We start from the raw sequence: 24,105 nt of genomic DNA, 5'->3' as shown, positions 1-24,105 counted from the left end.
TGCTGGACTTTGACAAGGTGTGCCAACCCCAAACCAAAGCTGTGAGCAGTGAACTTACCGTGTAAGTATGCCATGAAAAGTTTCTTAAAGGCTCTATGAATAATATTTTAAGTGTGATTGACAAATTATAAAGGCTGCAATGAATTTTAATTCTGTGCAAAGAAGGGCAAATCCAAATGCTTCCTTGGATATTTTTTGCTGTTTGATCCAATCCAGAAGCATCCAGAACGTATCTAAGGTATAAATGATACAAAAGAAGTTGCCTTTGACTTATTTTATGTAAGAAGACATGATTTTATTTGTATTAGTGGTATTTAAAAAATTTCAAGTACTTTTTAAACATAGTGGTTTATACATTATTGCATTGTTACTAAACCCAGAATTTAGTTTTTCCACTTGAGTATATTTACACAGTGCAATGAATATGTTGAAATGAAGACTCTAAAGATTGATGGGTATCTGTGTCAAATTATATGTATTTTTACTAGTTCGTTGTAATGTAATCATTAAAATTTTATTGGATCCAGAGGGTTAAATTACCCGAGAGAACTCACAAGTCCAAAATCAGAGCCTGTTTACAATAAACTTACAGTGCTTTTGTTTCCTTCTTGCATCAGGAGGGCTGCATATCGCAGAAGAGATTTGCCAACTACAAATAGGAAAAATATTGTATTTATTTATTAATCAAATGTGAAAAATAAAAGCAGCAGGGCTACAGCTGAAACCTGGGGCTGCACAGACGCTTGTATGAAAACAAAAATCTTTCCTAGAAATCCCTGGATTTCTGCTTCCTTTGATACTAAGAAGAAACATAAATGTTGACAAAGATAAAACAATGTATTATTTAAGTAATCAGGGGGGACAGAGAAACTACAAAAGTAGAAAGTTCCACATGAAAAATTAAATAGTTCTTCTAAAGTTGGGGTTAATCCTTAGTAGATTTGGATTGCACATGGATATTTCTGTGGAAAGCTGGAGTAATAGAATGTGTTTATTTGTGGTGAGGACAGTGTTAGCAACGATAATGATAAACAAAACCAGCAATGAATGCAAGAAAAAGATGGGTGTGCCAGTAGGTCTCTATCTCTTGGGGTTTTTTTCCTTCTGTGGACTTCCATCTTCAGCTGCTCCATGTGCTGTCTTTGTTTCCTTATCTGTGACATGGCCATAAGGTTTAGAAGGTCCCCTTGCAAAATTTCTTGCTGACCAAGTAATGATAAACCCGAATTTTGGGGGGTTCATGGCTGCTTACTCTCCACGATTCCTACTGGGAGCTGGAAGAGCAGTCCCAAGTTTTAAACTGGCTTTTGACCAGGGAAGAGTTTTGAATATTTAGTTTACAAGTGCGGGGGTGTGGGATCCTAAATGTTGACTGGGTGTAAAAATGTAAGGGTTTTATGCTGCTCTATGGTTTGCTTTCAAAAGCAATCTGGTGGAGATGATTCTTAAAACATTTTTAATAACATGCAGTACCATAAGGTACAAACGAAGTGTGTTCCCTGCCAAATCATTACGTTTTGTCTTTTTGCTTTTGGCTGGATGCAATAACCTCTCTGTAGCTGACTCCTTGTTAAATTCTGTAGTGAGTGTTTTGTAAGGAGTCCACAACTCTTAGCATTGGGACCTTCAGTGAAATATAAACTTTGCCGTTGGAGCCTCACTGGCAGTGGTCTTACTTTTTAATTAGATTTAACCAAGTTTGTAGGTGGCATCTTGTATTTTGAGGGCTTTTTGGTTTGAGGAGAAGGGTTAGAAGTGCAGTAAAACTAATCAATTTTAACATATCGTGCCAGAAACCTCTTTTAACTGAAAGCAGAAAGTATTTAAGTTGGTTTTGGTCCAGAATGAATCATGGTCTCTACAGGAAATCACAGCAGATGAGTTCTATTACAGAGTTTCCATGAGTGCCACATGAGTTACATGTATTAGCAGGTATTTTTTCTGTAATAAATGAGATTACGGCCATGAAACACAAGGCCTGGACAACTAGGGGTTCCTAAACCTGCTTTTCAATTAATTCATCATCACTTTCCACTTTCAAATATCCAAATTAGCAAATGTATTCACTAATACTGGTGAGTTTGGAAGTCTGTGGAATTATGGCATGACTTTTCATTCATGCACAGTTCTGTGCATTTCATGAGAACATGAAGCCAATACTTCTGTAATTTATAGATAATATAAGTCAAATGGCTATTTCTGCAAATGCTGCTGACTTTATACTAAAGTATTTGGAGTATTTTTTTGGGAGGAGGGCCCATTTCTGAAACCCTTTAAGATGCTGAGCAATTTTATGAATAAAAAAAGTCCCTAAAAAATCCTGTATAAATATGAAAAAAAAAAAAGATTGAGGTCTGGTTACCCACATTATTTACTGATCAAGACTCCATTTAGAAGCTCTACAGAGTTAGATGTTTTAGGCTTTATTTAGATGACAAATCCCTTTGAAGCAAATTAAGTCCATTCTTTATAGTTCTGGTATTTGGACTTTGAATCCCTTTTTATGACTGTGTTCCCACATATAGAAATTCTTAATGTCCTTGCTGCCTTCCTGAGCACTGCTGTGTATTTATTATTATCAGCCCTACCCTGGCTGTTAACAGTCAGGGTAAAAGAAACTCTGTGTTCATTTAAGGAGCTACAAACACACACACCAAGATGCATCTTTCTTAAAGTACCTATTTTAAGGCTGCTTGTGCATGGAAGCTCTTCAGCTAAGGAAAAAGAAATAAATGAGAGAATGATGTATTCTGAAAGTTATTCTGGTTTTTTTTTCTTATAGAGGTAAGAGAACTGATGCCATGTCACAGTAAAACTTGGGGTTTGAAGCCCTTTGGCCCTCTGCCTGCTGTTGCTTTTTAATTGAGATGAGAGCAGGAATGAGCAGGATACAGCCTCGTGAAAAATATTTATAACATTAAATTTATGTGGTTGAACCTTGATACAACTTAAAATAATTTTCTTCTGGTGAAAACAGTATTTCCTTGCCTTCCCCCACTGCTGCATCTCCTAAACAGAGAGATGAAAGAAAAATATTAATCATGATACTATCATAATATTAATGAGCATGTAATGTGTAGAATAGCCAGGGAGACTCCATTGCTGTGCTTAAGGCAAATTGGAAATTGCTGCCCAGAGGGAATGAAGGCGTTTGTGATGGAATTCTGTTTAAAAGGCCAGGTCTGCCCTGCCCTGCTCCTCCCGGGGAGTGCAGGAACCTCAGGGTGCACCACAGCCTTTGGCTGTAGCATCCTTTGGAAAGACACACGAGGTAGGGTTAGGAGGAAGTTTATGGGTTATGCTTTGCAAGGCATTTAAATGTCCTAAATTTCAGTTCCTTCCTAAGAAGGGACACTCAGGGGTTGTGCAGAGCTCCCTGAAGCTCTGAAAGAGCCCTGCAATCCAGGGTTGTCCACGGCTGTAAATCCATCATGTCCAAGGAGGGCTGCGCCAGGGAAACTGCACCTGGAGACACAGCATCCCAGGAAATACTCTGTGAGACTTGCTGGGAAACACACAGAGTTCTCAGTCTTGAAAAAACAGGAGGGGTTTCCTGGCTGAATTGCAGCCTCATCCCTCTGTGTGTTTAGAGAACTCACCTCCCACACCAGAGGGGTGAGCGATGACCAACACCAACATTTGGCAAGGCTGCTTCTGACCCAGTGAGGTTTTTCTCTTGAGTCACAAACAGAAGCCAGCATGATGTGCAACTACAGCTATTAAACCTTTAGCAACATTTGAATCCCAAAACCACCTTCTCAATATCACTATTGCTTGACAAACAGTGAGACAATGCACTCCATAGCTGCAGGCAAGTTCTCAGAGGTTCATCCTTTTCCTTAACCAGCTCTTGCCTCTACTTAGGTGTGGCCACCTCAATTTTTTCTTTTTTTTTTTTTTCCTTTCAAACTGTCTTAAACATGTGGGTCTCTCCATGACATTAACGTGTTTGATGTTGAGAAGAGATGGGCTGTAAAAATTCTGGCATAATTTAGGGCTCCTTGGAAGTGTCTTTTGATCTGTAATCAGCTGTGTCTGATGATGAGAAGGACAAGCTGCGCTTTAGGGACAGGTTCAAAAGTGTTGCTGTGAGAATATGGAATAGGGGGCTTTCCACTTAAATGGGAGATTGACTCCAATTGGCTCCAATCCTAAAACAGGGTTTACTCCTTTCCTGATATAATTTTTCCCTTCTTGTTAGCTAGACAGATAGATAATAAAAACGTAGGACATAGAAAGGACTAAAAGTGACCATTGGCTTTGTGGAGACCCTGCAGCTATGAATAGATGCCTCATTCAAAGTAGTCCCACTGCTGTGAATTGTACATCCTACCAGGAGGAAAACAATGGGATGAAATACCAGCAGCAATAATGGAAGAGTTATTATAGGCTCTGGGGCTGTAATCCTCTGGAAAGTTTCATCACTTTGCAATGAAGCAGAGGTTTGGAGTGTGATTTTCTTTTCTAGTTGAGTTGGTTGGTTAAAAAGATGAAAGAAATCCTGGCTGCCTACCTGTGATCCATGTCAGGGATAGGTCATGGGAGTGCTGATTGTTCCAGAGGGGCCTGAGGCTGGGATGGCTGTGGAATACCGACACCCATGGGTGGGCAGGAGCAGGGAAAAATCAGGAAAACCCTCCCTATACCCATATGTAGGACTTCTAAAACACACAGGGTTTATATTTGAAAACAGCTGTGGCCTTATAGCCTTATATAGTGTTTCTTGAGGGCTCTGTGAGGTTCTCAGAAAGAATGGACCCAAGATAAAAAGAAGGAGAGAAATAGCTAAAATTAAAATCTTTGTGGTCTCAGAATATTAACTATATATTTAGAGCCTATCAGTGACACTGATGTCAAGGGAAGGACTATGAAACATGGTAAAATAACTTAGAGACAGTTTGAACGGTCTTAGCTAAATTTGTTTTAAATAAACCAATGATTTAAACAACATCAATTTTATTGAAACTGTTTTAGATAATAAGTGGCTGTAAATAGTTGAAATTCTTTGGTTTATTACTATTGACATATCAACAGGAAAAGCTGACGTGGGTAGCTGTGTCAGCTTTGGTCTGACCCGTTTGCTGCTGGTTTGTGTTATGCAGAAGCTTGTGGATCAGTAGAAATGTGATACAAAAAGGAGGATATTTCCATAAGCAAAAAGCAGAATATTCAACATCAAAACCTGGGAACTACTCAAATATAGTCCAGTACACTCTGTCTAGAGCTGGGTGCTTGTTGGAAGTTGAGATATATTCTGCCCTCTGCACTTATCCTGAGCTATTAATAAAAGGAAATCAATACTTTCATTATTATTACTTGGCAAAAACAGTCTGGCAAACTTTGGAGTCTTTTTTGAAACTGATTACTCTGTTGCATCACCAATAAATTATTTAGCTTCTAGAGGGGTAGGGGATTTTAAGAGGCATCTCAGCATCTCCTGTTGATGTTCTTTGTTGATTCCCATGGCAGCCCATTTCCTCTAAGGCAACTAAAACTCCTACTTATGAGATGTTTAATTATGAATTCCCCAGCGTTATAAAACACCCAAAATGTTGTGCTTAGTCCTCAGCACTAGGGAGACTAGGTTTTTTTCTGGTTCTAATTCTCTTTCCTTATAACATGAGCTGCTAAACCTGCTGATCCAAATATCAGGCTCTGTGTGTGCCTGTCCACCAAACTCCACCCTGACACACAGGGGCCGTGGGTTTGATGCTCAGATGAATGAAATCACATTTGCTTTTATTCTCCTGTAGTATTTTTCTGCCATTAAAAAGTTCAACCCTCAGGCTGGTCTGAAGTCATAGCAGAATTCCTGGGATTTCAGGGGATATCTTTGCATATAAACTCGCAGAGGATATTTTAAGAAACTGTATCTGTAGTGTTGTCTGGCTTAATATAATGTTGCTCTAAGAACCACACTTTGAAAACCGTTACGTTTCCCCCTTGTATGGCTGATTTGTTGGATTGATCCTTTTTTCAGACAGGAGGAGGAGAAAACTCCTGTGTACCTGGGTATTTAAAATAGTTAATGTGATGGAGCCTGGGTATATGGGTTAAGGTTTTAATTCGTTCATGAATCTTGTTATGTGGTGCAAGGCTGAATGAGGATCACTTTAGAAACCATTGTAAAGTTACAGTTTGGGGTTTTTTTTTATGTTACAAAATTGAGAGTTCCTTAGATGTACATCTGATTTAGGAAGCTCTGTACCTCTCCTTTCCCATTCAGGTACACAAAGTATATTATATTATATTCTTCATGATTATAGAAATATCTCAGCAGAACTAATAAAAATATCAAAAAAAGACAAAGGCAATGAGAGTTTAAAAAATAGACAATGCTAAAGGTAGATCTTATTAGTTCAATTCTAGAAAAGTGATTTTTAGCAGACGAAAGACTGCTTATTTCACTAAGCCTTGTAGATGCAGCTTTTGGGTTTCTGTCGTGCCATTTGCCATTCTTCACAGCTGAAACTCCACTGAAACTTGAAACCAGTGTTTCTCATTCTTTACCAAGCCATGAGGGAACCTATTCTCTTCAATATTGGTTAAATCCAGGAGTTTTCTTTGGAAAGGAGCAGAGAATTCTTATTACAGGAAGGTTGTAAAGAATTTGGTATGAAATGATGCAATTAGGCAGTTGTGGAAATGAGGATGTTGGAGCATGAGAGAAGAGGGGTTTGCAAGGCAGTGTCTGCTATTATTTCTAATAGGATTTCTTAGGATTAATGGATCAGAAAAAAATGAAAACTGACAGCAAGAATGCCTCTGTGTCAAAAGCTGAACTATTCTGCAGATCCTGGTCTTGGAAATATTGTTGGTCTGCAATTGGAAGGCTCTCCCCAGGTCCCCACAGCTGAACACTGAGCAGCTCCCAAAAAGAGCATGTAGGTGATTTTTTCACTTTCACAGACAAGGACAAGATGAATCTAAGGAGTTTATTTTTGAAGGTGAGTCCTTGCTGAACCACAGTTATGCTGCTAAATTTAGTAAGGGTGCACTAATAACATTTAGGTTGTCACTGAGATGAATCGTGGGCTGGATTTGCCCAAATTGGGGTTTTTTGGTGTAAAGAGCTGAATGTCTCACCCAATGCCAAAAGGAGGAGAGCAATGCTCAGCTTTGTGATGATGTGGAAATATGAAATGATGTGGAACTCTTTCAATTTTAAAAGAGAGATTTTTTTGTTGTGTTTTTAAGGAGAGAGACACAGAAGAAGGGTGGAGCTCCAGTGCAAGGAAAAGACAAGCAGTGACAGACAGAAATGCAGCAAAGCGGGAAAATGTGACTGGGGAAAGGTTTATTGGTCTTGTTCCTGTTTGGAGCTGAACTGGTGTGGCTTCCTACACTCTGAACCAAAAGTGCTGCTCCGTGTGGAAGTGGTGTCCAACTGGTTCTGGAGTCAACGCTCAAACTCTGACAGAAGCGCCTTTTGTTTTAATAATAAATGCATGGTTAATGTTCTTGCTTTGGTCCTGAACTAATCACACAAACATGCTGAAGTGGAGATTTTTACTGGTTGTGATGAGGATTTGTGTCCCTTTCCGTGAGGTCACAGCTAAAATCAGGGTCACAGCTAAAAACTGGGCCTTCAGCCCAGTCCCAGTATCCTGGGCTGTGTGTCCTGAACAAATCACCTTTGGGCAGAGCACAGGATTTTTGCAAAGCAGACCTTTCTCCTTGATTAAATCAACACTACTTTCATCCCTTTGAAGCTTTCCATGGATATTGCTTGTGTCAGAGGGTTTAGACATTGCATTACTGCCCCAAAACGACTGCAGTGTAGCAGTTCTGAACAGTGTCAACCTGAGAACCTGCACCAAGGAGGCGTCAGCAGCAGCTGGGTTTATTCCTTAGACTGAACTATAACTCTAAGAAACAATTTTTTCAATTAATTTTTTAAAAGGCTTTATAAACAATTAACTTGTACTTCAAAGGTATAAACATAACATAATACACTAAAAGTAGTCCAGCTATGAAAATCACTGGTTCGGTATAAACAGGTGCATCTTTGAATTCTGAAAGGCCAAAATTAGTTGTGACATTAAAGTATTCTAAATTTCATATTAGCTAGTGAGACAATATGACCTGGCCTTGGCTGGCTGTAAAAAGTGCAACAAGAAATTGATGGAGGAAGGAAAAGAATAGGAAAATGAAATTTCAGGAGCTGCTGCTGTAGGAAGAGGTTTAAGCAATTTGTAGATAACAGTGTATCTCTCACAATTCAGAGCCATGTGATTAAAAGTACTTTGTAATTGTCTGCTCTCTGCTAAACCCTTGTTGCTGGAGCCCACTGGAGCTTCCAAATTTTCAGGCAATTCAGATGATCCCACCACCCCAAAATTGTAGGGGTTTTGTGCCTTCCCATTTTCTCAAAATCAAATTAATCCAGGACACCTGCAAATAATACTTAGTCCTGATTATGAATGTAGAGCCTGCCATGTTATTGAGGCCATGATGATTTTTTGCTTTTTCTTTTGTACCCCTGTTATACCTTTTTACAACTTCTGTATTCTTAGTGCTTTTTGCCTACATTCTTGGACTTGTTTGTTCAGCTAGGAGACTCAACATTTGAGAAGCTTTGTAAGTAGGGGTTAGTGTGCCCCAGACCCCAAGGTCCTCTCCAGAACACATTCTGTAAACCAAGATAGAACCATCCAGGGGAAGGTTCCCTGGGGAGGGGGGCTCACTCAAGCCTCTCATTGGGGAATCTTTGATAGATCTGCTAATTAGTAACACCTATAATGTTATACCCGACCAATCGGGGGTGTGCACTGCGGGGTGCATGGAGGTGCATTCGGCCTGGACATGTGCATTAAAATGGACGATGCTTAAAATAAACACCAAGGTAAAATCCCTTTTTCCCTTCTAACCCCGTTTGACTCTTGATTTTAAGACCAGGAAAAGGCATCATTACAACTATTTTTAAACTGTAAATAGGATTCTAGTTTTATTTTTTATCATTGGGAATGGCAGAATGCTTCTTCCTGGGAGAAAAATCTGCAGTGCCTACTGTGGCGGGTATCAATTACCTCCGTATTTCAAGCTAATGAAATAAACTACATTTGGTTTATGACAAATAACCTTGTATTGCATTAAACCTTCAAATATTTCACTGTTATTCATCTAAACACCATCAAAGTTATACTGCACAGAATCTCCATAGGAACTTGATTTATGCTAAGCTGTATTGTAAAAGAAAAGAAAAACAAACACAAAACCGTACTAAACAACATAAAGACTCCTGTTAAGAATAAAAAAAATGGAAGGAAAACAAACCCCAAGCCACCATTTGGGAGAGGTTGGTGCTGTCCAGGTCTCGTGTTCAGGTGAAAAGAGCCATTGAGAGCAAACTTGATTGGATTGCATGGGTCAAATCCCACTGGGGTGGCCTTTGGGGTGCGGGGCAACTGGGCTGGTGCCAAGGCCTGAGTGATGGGGGAGCAGCAAAACTGGAATATGAGAAATTCCCCTTTCTTCTCCTCCTTGCTCATGGTAAGCAAAACACATTCCCCATTATAATTTATGAGTAATAATGTTAATTGCCAGCTCTGTGTAATTGGTGTGGATCAAATATGGGCTGTTAATTGTTGTTTGTATGAGTCCTGACTTTTGTGAACAGCCATAGAATGTGAGTTTTAATTACCAAGTTCCTTGCTGCCATAAACGTCCACAAGTGATTTAGGAAACACAGGATGCCATACCAGGTTTTGACAGGTTTTTTTTTTTTTGCCTTGCAAGCCCTTCAGCCTGCTGGGGAAAATAACTCCAGTAAAACCAAAGCAGCACCATCAAAACACAACAAACAGAGTCACAGTTACACTGCAGCTTCTGTAAAATGGAGTTCTTTATATGGCCAAAAACTAAGAATGGGGTAGTGATGCCAAAACAAATCAATTAGGAAATACATGTTTCTTGACTTTTAACTGGTTTCTCTGTCACAAGAAAATGGGTAGGTTTGAAAATTCATGATTTTCATGAGTGAAATATAATTCCTGGAGGGGTGGGGTTTGTTGGTTTGTTTGTTTGTTTGGCTTGGTTGGGTTTTTTGTTTTGTTTTCTTTTTTTTTTTAAATTTCATTTTTGTTTTGTTTTAATTAAATCTAACTGAATCTGTATTCAGCAAAGACAAGAGCTTCTTGTCAGTAGCAGGTTTGGGGTCACTGATGGCACTGATGGTCACTGATGGGCTGCAGCTTGCAGTTTGAAGGGTACATAAACCACTGGCTGTGTTCCACAGTGTGCATTGGTAAACTGCAGACTGCAGTAAAACCTCCCTGTTGCAACGTAAATATAGCATGAAAGTTGATTAACCAGGTTTATGTTGTTAGCCAAGCCTGCAATCCATCTGGACTAAAAGGATGAAAATGAAAACTAGGTTGTTCAACAGCAAAATAGTGAGCCTGGATTAGAAAAGGCAAGGGTTTGGATATTTCAGTTCGCCACAATATGAGCAGTTATTTGTTCTCTCTGGTGCCTTGCTTATTTTTTTTGTGAAATAACTGTAAAGTGTTGAATTGAGACACTTATCATTAAAGGAAGAGCTGTTTGTACGTCTGAGTGGACACTTAGGAAGCGTGGTAGAGTCTTCACCTGTTCAGGGCTTGTTCTGTGTGTGCTCACGAGGAGAACTGCTTGTTTGGAACATTCACTTTGAAACTGGAACAGTCCTGCATCTCTGAGATCTTCATCCTGCTGTTTGGAATGTCCTCACAAACGCCCTGCTCAGCAGTCACGTTTGGAATGAACTTTTTCACTTGTTGTGCTGATGTGTTTGAAATTGATCCGTGGTATTCCAGGGGCTTCATGGATCAATGTGATGACAATTAAATATTCCAGGTGTTGTTGGCGTTTGTACTACGGCTATTTAGGAAAAACAGTGTCTGAAGGTAAATTTATCACCCCAAATTCTGGTATGGGAAAGGTGTGCATGTTGCTGAGACATGTTGCTGAGGCAGCAGCTGTGCCCCCATGAATGACTGAATTTATTGTGCTTTTTCATTATATGAGCACAAAATCAGAATTGTCTGGCTGACATGGGGCCTTATTAGTGGCAAAATGGGCTCAGTAGGAATCTTTCCACTGGATCAGAAGCAGCCCCGCTGATTTGATTTATGTTTGCTGCATTCTGCTGGCTATCCTTGTAAAGTTTTATCCCTAATCAATATGGGCAGAGCCCTGGCAGTGGAGCAGCTCAGGAAATGCAGGAGCCTTGTGTGGATCTGCAGAAATCCATGGGGTGTGTGGTAGATAAAGGGGAACAGTTCTCACGTCCTGAGCTCTTAAGGCTCCATGTCTTTCCTCCCAGTGAAAGATTCCTGTTTATTAACTCTGACTCCTGCAGAACTCCCCCATTCAGGTTGAATCTGCAGCACAAAATCACTCTGTTTCTAAAGAAATATGATTTTCTGTTCCCAAATGGATGCTGTCCTAACTACTTTTGTACTTTTTACCGGCTTCTTCCCCCTAGTTCCCCTCCTTTTTATTACATTTAAATAGCAAGGCTCTTTTCCAATCACTCAAGTGTGATTAAACCTAAATTTGGGGGGTGTCTCTGCTCAGCATTGCTGGTTTTGCAGCAGGTCCACTCCACATTGATGTTTGGCACGAAAAAAGCCCCAAGGGAAATTGCCTATTTTAAGTGAATATCCTGTTTTTTACGGAATTGTCAGGATCCTAAATCAGTAACCAGAATCTGAGCTTATCTCCATTTATTGCTGAACAGTGTGTAAATAATGTGCTCTTGCTTTCTTTTGAGACTCTGAAATTAAGCCTATTTATTTAAGATTTAAACTAATTATAAGTGCATAATTCTGCAACATATGAAAACAGAATCTCTCCTAAAGAGCTGATGGGGAAATAGAAGTTTAATTCAAGCCCACATGAGCTATTATTGGAATTTCAGTAGAAGGGAGACTGGTCTGAAAGTACAGAAATGGCTGGGTTTACCCCTGCCTCTTAAAGTAATATTATGAATATGAATACCTGTATTTAATCAAGCCAGCTGTGTCCTGGGAAGGTGAAACACTGGGTAATTTAAAGGCAAATACAAGAGCTCACATATTTCTGGAGATGGTGGTTCTGACATTGCAGGATCAAGGTCAGGAGCTCTTCAGGTTGAGACACAATGACTTGTCAAGATTTACTGGTATTAATTAGGGCTTGTAAACAAAAAATTATAATGGGCACATAATTCCTTCATTTTTGTTCTGCTAATTCATTGCTTTTAATAAGCATGCTTAAAATAACACTATTTTTAAGGTCGATTAAAAATCAAACCTTGTATTTATTTCTTGAGAAGAACCCAGAAATTTTGTTCTCTTCTGTTTATGGAATTTATGCTGCTTTTCTGTTTGGAAGGAGGGCTGGCGTAAAAGAGATTCTCACAAAACAAACAGGAGTGGAGGATGTTTTTAGATTGTCTTGTAATTTTCGGGAGGAGTGAGAGGTAAAATTATCCACCCTAGAGAGAAAACATTTGCAGAGAGGAAATTCTGATTCAAGCCTTAACTCGGAGGCAGCTGAGAGCAGCTTTTGCAGGCAGAGTAACGCCACGTGACTGTGGTGATACAAATTTTATTTCAGGAGCACTTAAGAAGCATATGCTAATGTTTTGTGAGGGAGAATGGCTTTGGAATGTCCTTTGAAATGAGAATCTCTGCCATTGTTTAAATAGAATCTGTGTTTGCAGCATGTCTTAATTTATGTCTCGTCAAGGGCAGATGAGACAATTCCTGTCTCTAAAGATGAGATACAGATGGCTGGAAAGAAATCCAAATAAACCAAGTGCTTTAGGTGTGGCTCTGGTGGCATCTTTCCCCTGCCTCCTCCCTCACCTGGTGCCTCTTGTTGCACAGAACATTTCACCTGCCCCAGTGGCTGTCACGCACTGAATAAACCCAAACAAAGTCTCCACCCTGAGATTCCAACCAGCACAGAAGTATTCTGCTGTTTCTTCATGCTTGTAAGAATTAGTCCTTCCAGATCCTGATTGTTCAAGAGCTGCAATTCAAGGGAAGGACAGCATCTGCTGGTTCAGTCCTGCTTTTCTAGGCCACGTTTGGTGCTGCTATTCACAATTCAATTGCCATCTTTGGAGGGTGGGATCTTCTATAAATGAAGTTGTAGCTCAAGACATCAAGAATGTACGTGGGAGTGGAGTAGCAGAGCTGAGGGAAGTATTTCTGTCGTTTATGAGAAAGTACCTTTAGGTTGTTATGAACTGCGATTTCATTTCAGAGAATGCCTTGAAAGAGGACCTGGGTTTGGGCAGGAGCTGTGTGTGAGCTCTGGCATCAGTATAACAGCAGGAGGGGGGAAACGCTCACTCTGGATGTATTGGGGCAGATAGTGAAGAAAAGTGTTCACTGTGATGGCTGAAAAAGGAACCACTCATGATTCAGGCTTTCCCATGGTCCCTGTGGGTCAGCTGACCATGCAGATATACAGGGAATTCCTGTTCCTCAAAATAGGTGACTTCTTTTTTGCTACTGGCTCAGTTCATAAGCTGCATATGTAGGTGGAAATCTAAAACCAAGCCCAAAAAAACCCCAAATCAACGTGTGCCAACACTTCACACTGTATGGTGGAAAACAATTTGAAGGGAAATAAAGCCCTTGGGTTTCATTTCTTTAGAGTCCCTTGGGTTTTGTTGTTTACTTTTGAAGGTGCATTCTTGGATGCAGGCGGGTTCAAGACTTCAAACTTCTAGTAGAATATCAACAAAAATCTAAGATGGGTATTGAAATAACCTGATTTATTTTCCTAGTGATGGTACTGTTGGCACAGTTTTGTATTTTAGAATTATTGTCAGATGGCTTTTTCTTAAGGGTTTTGTGAACAGTAGGATGAACTAAACCAGAATTTACCAGTGAAATCATATGGATTTCAGGGTGAGTATTCCAGAGGGTAGAAGATTAAAGCCTGACTTCTATGAGGAGAGTTAACAGCAAATGTAACACAAGACAGAGGGTGAGGTGGGAAGGTGGGGGGGGAAAAAGGACAAAGTTGTTTTGTACTTTTCAGACACCCTTTTTATTCAGCAGCAGTTGATATTTGTGTGTAATTATAGTATAAAAACAGTCTCTATTTTAATGAAGCTTTAAAAAATAAAAGCTCAAGTTTAAATGGCCAAATGGACACTTGTCCAGGAAGCTGAACCAGCCCAAACTGTGTGATGATTTAAACATTCTTTGGTGTTTATGCTGGACCCCAAAATTGCTGGATTGTTTGTATTTGCAACCTCATCAGAGGGACTGCAAAGCTTCCAGTGATCTTTCCTCTTCACTTGTAGACAATGCCTGAATTGCAGGGACGATGCCATGTTGGGGATTGTTAAAGAAACCTAATTTTTTATTCATCATTTTAGACTTTCATATAGCAATTATTTTCCTTCCCCTTTCAGCTTCCCACATTTATACAGGTCATGGGAAAGATATCCTTATGAAATTATATTTAACAATTGAGCTCTTAACACATTTCTGTCAAGGCTCTGAGCATATTGATGGTGACCCCCTTATTTAATAGTGATTATAATTGATTTCTCACCACTCTTAATGCCAGGCAATGATTAGAGAATGAGCTATGGCCAGCTTTCTCTCATGGTGAGATTTTTTATCAGGCAGTGTAAGATTTGAGTAGAACTGGAGGGGTGTTTTATGCTATGAAAGCCTTTATGAGTATTAAAAAAAAAAAAAAGTAAAATGTGATCATTTTAAATGACTCTCCTGACAAAACATTTAGTAATGAATGCTGCTGTTTGTGTTATTGTATTATCTCTAAATGCCAAGCTAGACTAACAGTAGAGAACTCACAGTCTGGCTCCTCTTTGGCACTGTTTATTTCATATTACTTTATACTTTTCTTACCCTTAATAAGGCCACCCCCATCCCTGATCAGATGCTCTCTTCTCCACAGGGAGGGCAGTGAAGAGAGGAATGGGAATGACAGAAAGATTGGATTTAACAATGCTGGGACTTGTCTCTGAGGATTTCGGAGGAATCCTGTCAGGATTACACACTGACATGTGTACATATTTGCATCCTGACGCATTCCCGCTGCCGGGGTGCTCGATGCTGGCAAGTTAACAGGATCTTCAGCACTGGGCATGGCTTGGGAGGAAGGAATATCTCTGGATGAGGAGCCTGAGGAGGAAGTACCCATAGCCCTGTGGGAATCATCGAGCTCTGCGTGAGACAAAGCAGCGGTGGGCTTTCTTTGCTCTTGTTCCGCAGGCCTGGCAGGGTGTATGCACAGTTTTAATTCCATGGGAGGTTAAAAGGCTTGGTGGAGCTGGGAGTTCCCCCAGCCTGGCTATTCCAGGACAGTGCTGGCAGTGTGAAGCAGTCTGCTGCATGTGACTTCATAAATGAGGAATCAAACACTTGCAGAATACCAAAAAACATAAAGGAAATCCAGAGCAGCCGGAAAACCACAGAATTGTGATCTCTTCTCTTGCCCCATCACTTTCTACCTCCCCCAATCCAGTCAATCAGTGTTTCTTTACTTTTCATTGTTTTAATCTTTTCTATTATTTTTCTGCATACCCCAGCTTGGCTAAATCTACTTTTCTCTCATTACAGCTCTGCCCTGTGCAGTCTGTTGCTGATTGCCGTTCCTTCCAGCTAGTTCTCAATATTCAGATCCCACCTACCCACAGCAAGATCTGCTTGACATGGTTATTTACAGCAGACTTTCACTTGTAAACACACAAAATTTAATTGCTTTTCTTGTTTCCTGTGCTGCCTGTGCTGTCTAGCTTTTAAGCCTAATGCCACGCTGCATCTGACAACATAAATGAGAAGGAACAGCGTAAAATCTGAGGGTTTTGTTCAAAATAGCATATGGATTTGTGAAACTTTGATGTGAGTTTTCTTCTATGACTTAAAGTCTTAAGAAATAGTAATATAATTGTGTTTTCCAGCTTTTTAAAGGAAGGTGAGTGTGGGGAGAGCTCTGTGGCGTAGAGAACAAACACAACATTTAGCCATTAAAAATTCACTGGCAGCATGGTAAGGAATCAGAAAGTTGTTTTTTTTTCATGTTCACTTTCCCCACTTCCTTTGTTTCCCAGAAATGAGGAAAGCTGTGCTCTCTGAGCTGCTGACCTCGGTGGGACTAAAGCGCTGCTGTGCGGGGGGCTCCCCAGCTTGTGAAGAGCAGGCCCTCACATTGATATTTATATTTTTTTCTCCAGAGCTGGTTTGATTTTGGTCTCTGAGATGTCCCCCTTGGGGGTGGCCAGGGGGCAGAGTGGGGACAGGGCCTGTCTGTCAGGGCTGGGGTGAGTTTAACCCAGCACAGGGAACATCCTGGGAACCCCTGCTGTAATTCCATCCCAAATTAGCACATCGAGGAGCACTTGCTCTGTCAGATGTCCAGCAGCCTGGCTGCTGCAATCCAGCCCTATCCAAAGATCTCAAACTGCTCCTGCTCAACGAACACTGATCCTCTTTAACCATCCAGTTGTTCCTCAGTTTGCTCGGATTTTAAATATGTGAGTATGCACAGCCATGAAGCAAAAGGAAAAAAAGTCATTATTCAGTGGTGCTTCACACATCTACAGCATAAATATGAGTTTCATCACAAAAGCATCACCTTTATCCTGTTCTCATTTTTTCATACATGTATTTTTTCTGTCTGCTGTTTCAGTTTTAGAGACCTGATGATGAGGTAGATTCTGGGCACTTGCAAACAGGGTCTGGGCAGGGCAGTTCTCTGTCCCAGCCCTTGAGGTTTCCATTGCTGTGCTCTCAGTGTGAGTGGGAGAAAGATCTAATTGGGTCCTCTGCAGAAACCAGCAACTTTGTACAAGATCTTATGGAGAGCCATAAAAATTTCATTCCCAGGCACTTCAAGACTATACAAGAATTTGGGTATGGCACAGCTGTGTTTTATTTGGGAACTTTTGTGATTTTGATTTTTATTTTATTTTTAAATCACTGTGAAAGTGTTGCTACAATAAAGGGCTTGGGGAACTCTCATCTCTCTTTATAACTTCACGTAGCAGGAGCTACTAAAAGAGCCAGTCTGGAGAAAGCTTTGAGGGATCAGGGCTTCACTTGCCTCTCTTTTTCTAAAAAGTCCTGAACTTTCAGGCTCCCAAAATAAAATCTGGTTTACAGGCTGTTGTCTTCTGGCACCATGATGATCAAATGAGGGGCTGGTGGGGGAGTAAAAAATTAAAAGCTTCTCCTCTGTCTCCATTTATCTTTGCTTGTTTCTTGGATATGCCCAAAAATAGGCTAAAAGGGTTTGGGCTCTCCCTGTTCCTATTTATGGACATCTTGAAATGACAATGTTTGAGGGATTACATGTTGAGGGGGGCCATTGTAGGATTAAACTGGAACCATTATAAACAGGCCTTCATTTTGCCCTCCTTTTGAAACTTACTTGAACCAAACAAGCACTATTTGAAAAGAATCTCCAATAGTAAAAGGTTTAAGTACAAATGCAAATTTAAAGTGTTCAAGATGGAAGAATTACCTTTCCCAAAAGTAGGAAATAGTGTGTATTGCTCTTTTTTCCTTGGTTTCTTCATATTTTTTTTCCTTTATCCAATGATAAAACTGGAGAATGCATGCACTTTTTCAACAGTAGAGCGAGAACAGAAAGATTTGTCCACCAGAGCTGTTAAATCAGAGAGATTTTTTAGTTCTGCTGTTATTGAGAAGTTGATTTTTTTTTTGCCAATGATTTGAAGTAATTAAATACTTAAGATGTGGTAAATCTATATTAGATATCTATTGTATATTAAGCTATATGTATCTAATGCATTCAGAGAAATCCAATCCACAGCTGAACTTTCTGGCCCATTAAAGACTCTTTCAAATGTGCATTCCCAAGTTAAAATTGACTTTGTCAGCACAAATACAAGTAAATGGAGAACATTTCTCTGTTCTGGATTTGTTTTGTTCTGATTTTTAAATGCATTATCCTAGTCTCACCAAGACAGTAGTTTAGTGTGGAAATTCAAGTCTTGAAGGCCCAATTATAAGAAAATCATCACTTGATGGGTTTGGAAATCAGTTATCAGCACATGAACATCAAGGTCAACAGCAGGATGCTGAAGAAATAAAGGGAAGCCTCTGCAGAGCACTGGGAATGTGGAACTTCCTGGAGTTTGCAGTATGGCTCAGGGGCAAGTGGATTATTAGGATGAATTTATGGAAGCCTGAAGATGTTCAAGGCAGTGCACAATCTGAAAGAAGAGCAGAATTTAGTCTGGGTCTTGCTCGTAGCTCTTCCTTTGAGCTGTTGTTTCTGAAGCTGCAGGTGGGAACAACAACTGCAAGGAGGGAGGACAAAGCTTCATCACAGTTCCTGTGCCCTTAATTCAGACATGTCTGCATCTGAGTCAATTATGGGGTAGGAGTTGTTTCTCCTCCTTGAGGAAAGCAGGATATTTTTTAATATACCAAAGGAGATTAAAACAAAGAGTGCACAGTGCTGCCTTGCTGAGAAATGGCTTCTAGATAAGGTCTGCTGCTCCTAGTCCTGCTCACTTATTGGGATCATATTTTCATTTGCAGTGTATGAAGAGAATGCCGTGGAGACAAGGGTGGGATGGTTGGGCAAAAGGAAATCAGGGCTGATATGAAAAGATGTGACAAATTCAAGCAGGAGGATGTTCCTGAATATCTATGAAGGTTGCAGAGTCAGGCTCTTTATTTGAGCTTCACCTCAATTATAGTGGCCCCTGTTTAAATAAAGGACACAGTAATATTATTTTGATGGTTTGTTCAGTGCTTAATAAAACCTGTTTCTATTCTATTAGAATTGTGTCTGTTACAGACTGAAGACTGGGAGTTATCTTTATGAACTAGCTTTTCCTTTTCATTCTCACTAATAACTCTGTCTGTGGCAGTTTGTTTCTATGGTAATGTTTGTGATGCAGCTTCTCCTTTTATTTTAAGTAGAATTCTGGAATGCTTGTAGGGACAAACACTCTCAGAATCCCATATGAGACTTTTCTGCAGGAAGATCACAAGATTTGACTCCAGAGGATGGAATAATCAGAACAGCGAAGCCATTGCCAGACGAAAATACTGTTTGACAAAATTAACAGGAAGGTCAGATAAATTTACTCAGAGTGCTTGGAGAATAAATTGATCAAAGGATGGCTTAAAGGATGACGATTTTTTCTGTCTTTATATAAACTCCTTAGAAATGCATATCCATCCCTGATTCCACAACAGGGTTTTCTTTCCTGTACCCTGGGAGGTATGAACTGAATCACCAGCCTGACACAGGGTGCAGATTAGGCAGAGTAGCCAGGGAGCTGTGGAAAATTTTGAAGCTAAAATTCGTTTGGAGGACAATCTTGCTTCTGCTATTTAAAGCCTGTACAACTCCTCTGAGGACAAGTCCCGGGGAATGTGGGGGGACACATCTGCAGCCAGAGCTGGGTGTTCCTATAGACATAAGAGATGATTTCTCATGTACTTTTTGAATTTCCAGCTACTGCTCAATGGAACAGTCATTGCTTGAAAGGGAATTAAAAAAATAGTAAAACCCTCAAAATGGTCAAGGTAATGAGATTAGCCTTCCCCATTGCCATGAATTTGGGGGCAGTTGAATCCCTACCCTTTACAGCCCATTTTGTTCAGCCCCTGATAATTCTCCACGTTAATGTTTCAGCATTAGAAAGTCTTTTCCTTGGAGCTCCAGGTGCACCTGAGTAGGGCTGGAGTTGCACAGAAGGATTTGTACAGACACATAAGGTTTTTCAGGCCATGTATGTTATTTTTTTTATGTAGCTAAGAAATGTTTTAGTAGGGATTTTCACCCCTTTCTTTTTTTTTCTGTTTTTCCTAAGAATCTCAGGAAGGTTTTCATCCCAACTGTGCTGTGGCATGTGACACTTCAGAGAAACAGATTCCCTTTTAGAGGGAGCTGTGGCAGACGAAGCAACCACTGAAAAAATGGGGTTTGTCCTTAGAAATGCAGCTGCAGTGTTAAATTATGGAACAAATAACACTCCTTGATAATAAATACATCTTAGTAGCTGTGCTTTTGGGGGTTTTGCAAATGCTGAGAGTTGGTCTCATGCTAGAACACAAATAAGAGACTTATGAGCTTCCTCTGCCTCATTTTCATTAACGCAGAGCATTTGTGGTACACAGGAAATTCATGGGCTGGGGCTGCCAGCTGAAATATGGGACATTAGCAACAGCCCCATTTGCATTTGCACTCCACAAACACTCTAGAGCTCAGCTTAATGGTCTTATAAATTGTGGGCTGCTCTTGAGGAGCCCTTTAATGTAGCCAGGAATCTTTATATGACTTGTCACTAATACTGGGAGGATGACGATGTTGGATAAAGAAAAGAAACTTCTTAGTGCAGCCCAGGGCACGGATCTGATTTTGGAAATGGCCCTTATGAGCAAGAACTACACATCTGCATACGTGTTCATCAACCTCACTGGCACTGCTTTTCTAAGTTAGGAAGATTTAATTGGTTTTTTTCCAGCAAGGATTTGAGGATGTGTATGCAGATTAAGCATATATACACAGGGAATCTGGATTTTTTACTTTTTATTATTTTGTTTTGGTTGTTTGGTTTATGACAACATTTTTGTGGAAAGAGTTAACTTTAAAAAGTGTAAAGTTAATAAGTAATACTCACACCATCCTGTCAGCATCTAATTCAGAGAATACTTGATGGCTGAAACCCAGGATTTCTGATAAGCCCTAAATTGTTTTTATTCTACATCAAGATAAAATAAGCTTTTAATTTCATTTATCTGTCAGTGAAAAGGCAGATAATAAAAGCCACAGGAAGTCAATAAACCCACGGATTGAGGCTTCAAATGTTAGAATGCTGCTTCTAATTCCTGCCAGGAAACGTGGTCATGTCCCAGCCTGTCTGTTGGGCTGCTGCTTGTCCTGAGCTTTACTTCTGCCTGGAAGTTCTCCTTGAGCCTGAAGAATTTTACAGACAAAAGTGGTGTCCATAACTACATTTCTAGGTCATCTTCTTTCAAAACTTATTTTTTAAAAATAGGTGTTTTTTTTCCACCATAGAAAATGGATTCTCAGAAAGTTCCTGAGTTGTTCCTTTTAATGGGATGTCTAAAAGTCATGGACTGGGGAGGGGTGGGGGAATTAAAAGATGTTTGGGTGGGGAAAAAAAAAAGTAAAGTTTTTTTCTCCAGTTATGTGGGAGCTAATTGGTCAACTGTTCCTATTACTGTATATTAGACAGCAATAAAATCTAGTCTAAAATGCCAAAGGTGCATTTTAGGTGATGTATAAATAAAATTCTATGTGGGTTTGAGAATTTGTGTGTTAAAAGCCAGACTTGTGAACACTGGGGGTCCTTCAGATGTAAAGAGCTTCCACAGGTCACACTTTATGTTAACCCAAGCACTTTAAATGCCAGATACAAGAGCAGTTTAATGATATTTAGTCATCACTGTAACTGGTTTTGGGTTGTTTTTGTTTTTTAAACCAAAGCAAACCCAACAGCAACAAAAAGTCCTCCATTGAAGAAACACCATTAGAAAATGAAACAATGCTTCTAATCAGACAATGAAGCTTTTTCAGGTGAGCATGAAAGAAGAAGAGCTGCCTTTAAGGCATTTTAGGGTTACAGGTATTTAAAAGAAGGTGTTTTGCATTAGGACAGGGGACGGGAGGTAGCTGTATCAGAGAATCACACTGTGCCAGGCAGACCTAAGGGGCTCTTGCAAGAGCATGCAAAGGGGCATAGGGCAAGGGGATGGATGGGAGATTGGGAAGGAATTGTTCCCTGGGAGGGTGGGCAGGCCCTGGCACAGGGTGCCCAGAGCAGCTGGGGCTGCCCCTGGATCCCTGGCAGTGCCCAAGGCCAGGCTGGACATTGGGGCTTGGAGCAGCCTGGGACAGTGGAAGGTGTCCCTGCCCATGGCAGGGGTGGAATGAGATGAATTTTAAGCTCACCCAAATCTAATCCAAACCATTCCATGATTCCATGATTCGGTGATTCTGGGTGAGGTTTGATTAGAAGTTGATTTTAAAACGTGGTAACTCCAGAAATTCAGGGGAACCCCCCTGATACCCTCTTGTGCTCCTTGCTTCCTACAGAAAGGTGTCCAGGTAAGAGCCCTGAACCTGTGGGTTAAAGAAAATGCTTCCTCAGTGATAAGCAAAGTGTTGAGGCTCTGATGGTCCAACACAGTTGATGGAAAACTTGAATATTCACTTTTGTTTATGCATTCTTTGAGTTTACCCAAGAGTCTGACATGGAATTAATATTGTGCTTCATATGAGTTTGTGTTCTCCATCAGCATTCAATAAGTCTTTAAAGGCAAATCTTTCCTAATTGGCAGTAATGAGCCACTAAAACTTATATTTGATTAAGAGAAGACAGAAACCCACAAGAAGTCCCTGTGCAGTTTAATCAGTAAAATTCTAGAAGAAATTCATTGTTTCAGTTCTGAAACCTGGCACTGCCCTGTGGGCTGCCCTGGGTGCTAAATCCGACTGGTTTGGTTTCCTTCATGTCATTCCCAACAGTTAATAATCCTCTGTAGCTCTTCAGCTAATGGTGTTCAGGGGCAGAAACCCCCCATTTTTAAAGCTGCAGGGGAGAGAACCTTCCAGGTAACTCAGCCAATGGAGTTATCATGAGCTCTCCTCACCAAAGGTCATTGTCAAGCTCTACTTATGACTGGAAATTGTTTTGCAAAGAACAGAATTTTAAACTTATGGAGCACTGTTAGACACCTCGAGCTAACAAACTTTCCAAATCATTCCTGAGTTTTCCAGGACAAGATTTAAAGCTGATGTAATTTTTGTGGCGGATGTGCACTTGATAGCAAGTTCAAAACCCTATTTGTTTATATGGATTATGATATTAGATCACATGGACTGTGATTTAATTCAGCTGAGGTGATGCTTGCATGGACTGTGGGGATTTACATCAGCAAGGGTTTGCTGCAGGTGGCTGAAGAGCCTTAGGTGAATGAAGGTTCTGGAGGATGGAGTGGGGAGGGGGAAAAGCTTAACAGCTTTTAAAGTGTTTTTTAAAACACTTTAAAAAACCAGAGTAAATTCTGGTTTCTTTAGCCCAAAAATCTCAAGTGTCATCTCTTCACTCATGTGGGTGAAGAAAGGAGGGTTTGGCCTTCTAGTGCTTTGGAAAAATCCTGTATCTGCCTGAGTAAAAGTCCCCACCAGCAAGAAGGTAAGTCACCTCTGCCATGGCTTCTTTCTGTACTGCCAAGGTTAAACCCAAAACAAAACCTCACACAAAAGATTGAGGCCTCACCCTGTAATTCTGGTTGAACTTCATTCACAAAGCAGACATTGGCCGTGATGTGCTCCTCTGGAAGGTTTGCAGAACAGCTCAGTTGGATTTTGGTTTCCTGCCCAGAACCTTGTTCTTTATCTGCCCAGGTGGGGTCCATGAGCTCCTCTGCTGGGGTGACACACCTGGGAACAAGGTGGAATGACTGGAGGGTCCTACCCTGTTGTCCTGAATGAAAGCTCAGATTTCAAGTCTGCGTCCCATGGAAGCTGTTGAATAATGCCCAGTAAAGTTACACATCAGTTCCTGTGGGGAAATGAAGGAAAACTAAGTGGTGGAAACCCAACACAAACTGGGTTTTATGGAATCTTTTGGTATTTGAAATGTTCATGACATTTGTTCTTCAGGTTTTGAAAGCCTGGTTGTGATTAACTCCAGAACTGGCTTTATTTTATAAAAACAATACAGTTGTGATAGGAAGCTTGAATCAATATTGACTCAAAGGAAGGTGACACTTAGAAGGAATAGAATGTTTACCTTTTTACCTTCAGGCTTAAATACCTAATTTAGGAGTTCTTCCTCTTGTAATTTTTATGGCTCTAAGTTGAACTGTGTGAATAGTCTCTGTGTCAATCACCAATGCCACTCCTTGCAACGGGAGTAATGTCAAATTGGTGTTTTATTTCTGTAATTCCTGATCTTTTTAATATTTCTCACACAGCAGAACCACCATATCAGCAGTACATGTTATATTTTCCATGGTAATTGGGTACTGGAGGGGTAGAATTTATTTCAGTTTATACGTGGAAATAACACGCAGAGAAAGAAATTTCAGGTTTGTCCTTCCCTCGTGGGTCAGGCAATATTGGCAAGGGTTT

The sequence above is a fragment of the Corvus cornix genome, chromosome 11 (assembly GCF_000738735.6).
Source record: "Corvus cornix cornix isolate S_Up_H32 chromosome 11, ASM73873v5, whole genome shotgun sequence".
Taxonomy (NCBI): domain Eukaryota; kingdom Metazoa; phylum Chordata; class Aves; order Passeriformes; family Corvidae; genus Corvus; species Corvus cornix.
Note: the sequence above shows the minus strand (reverse complement) of the source record.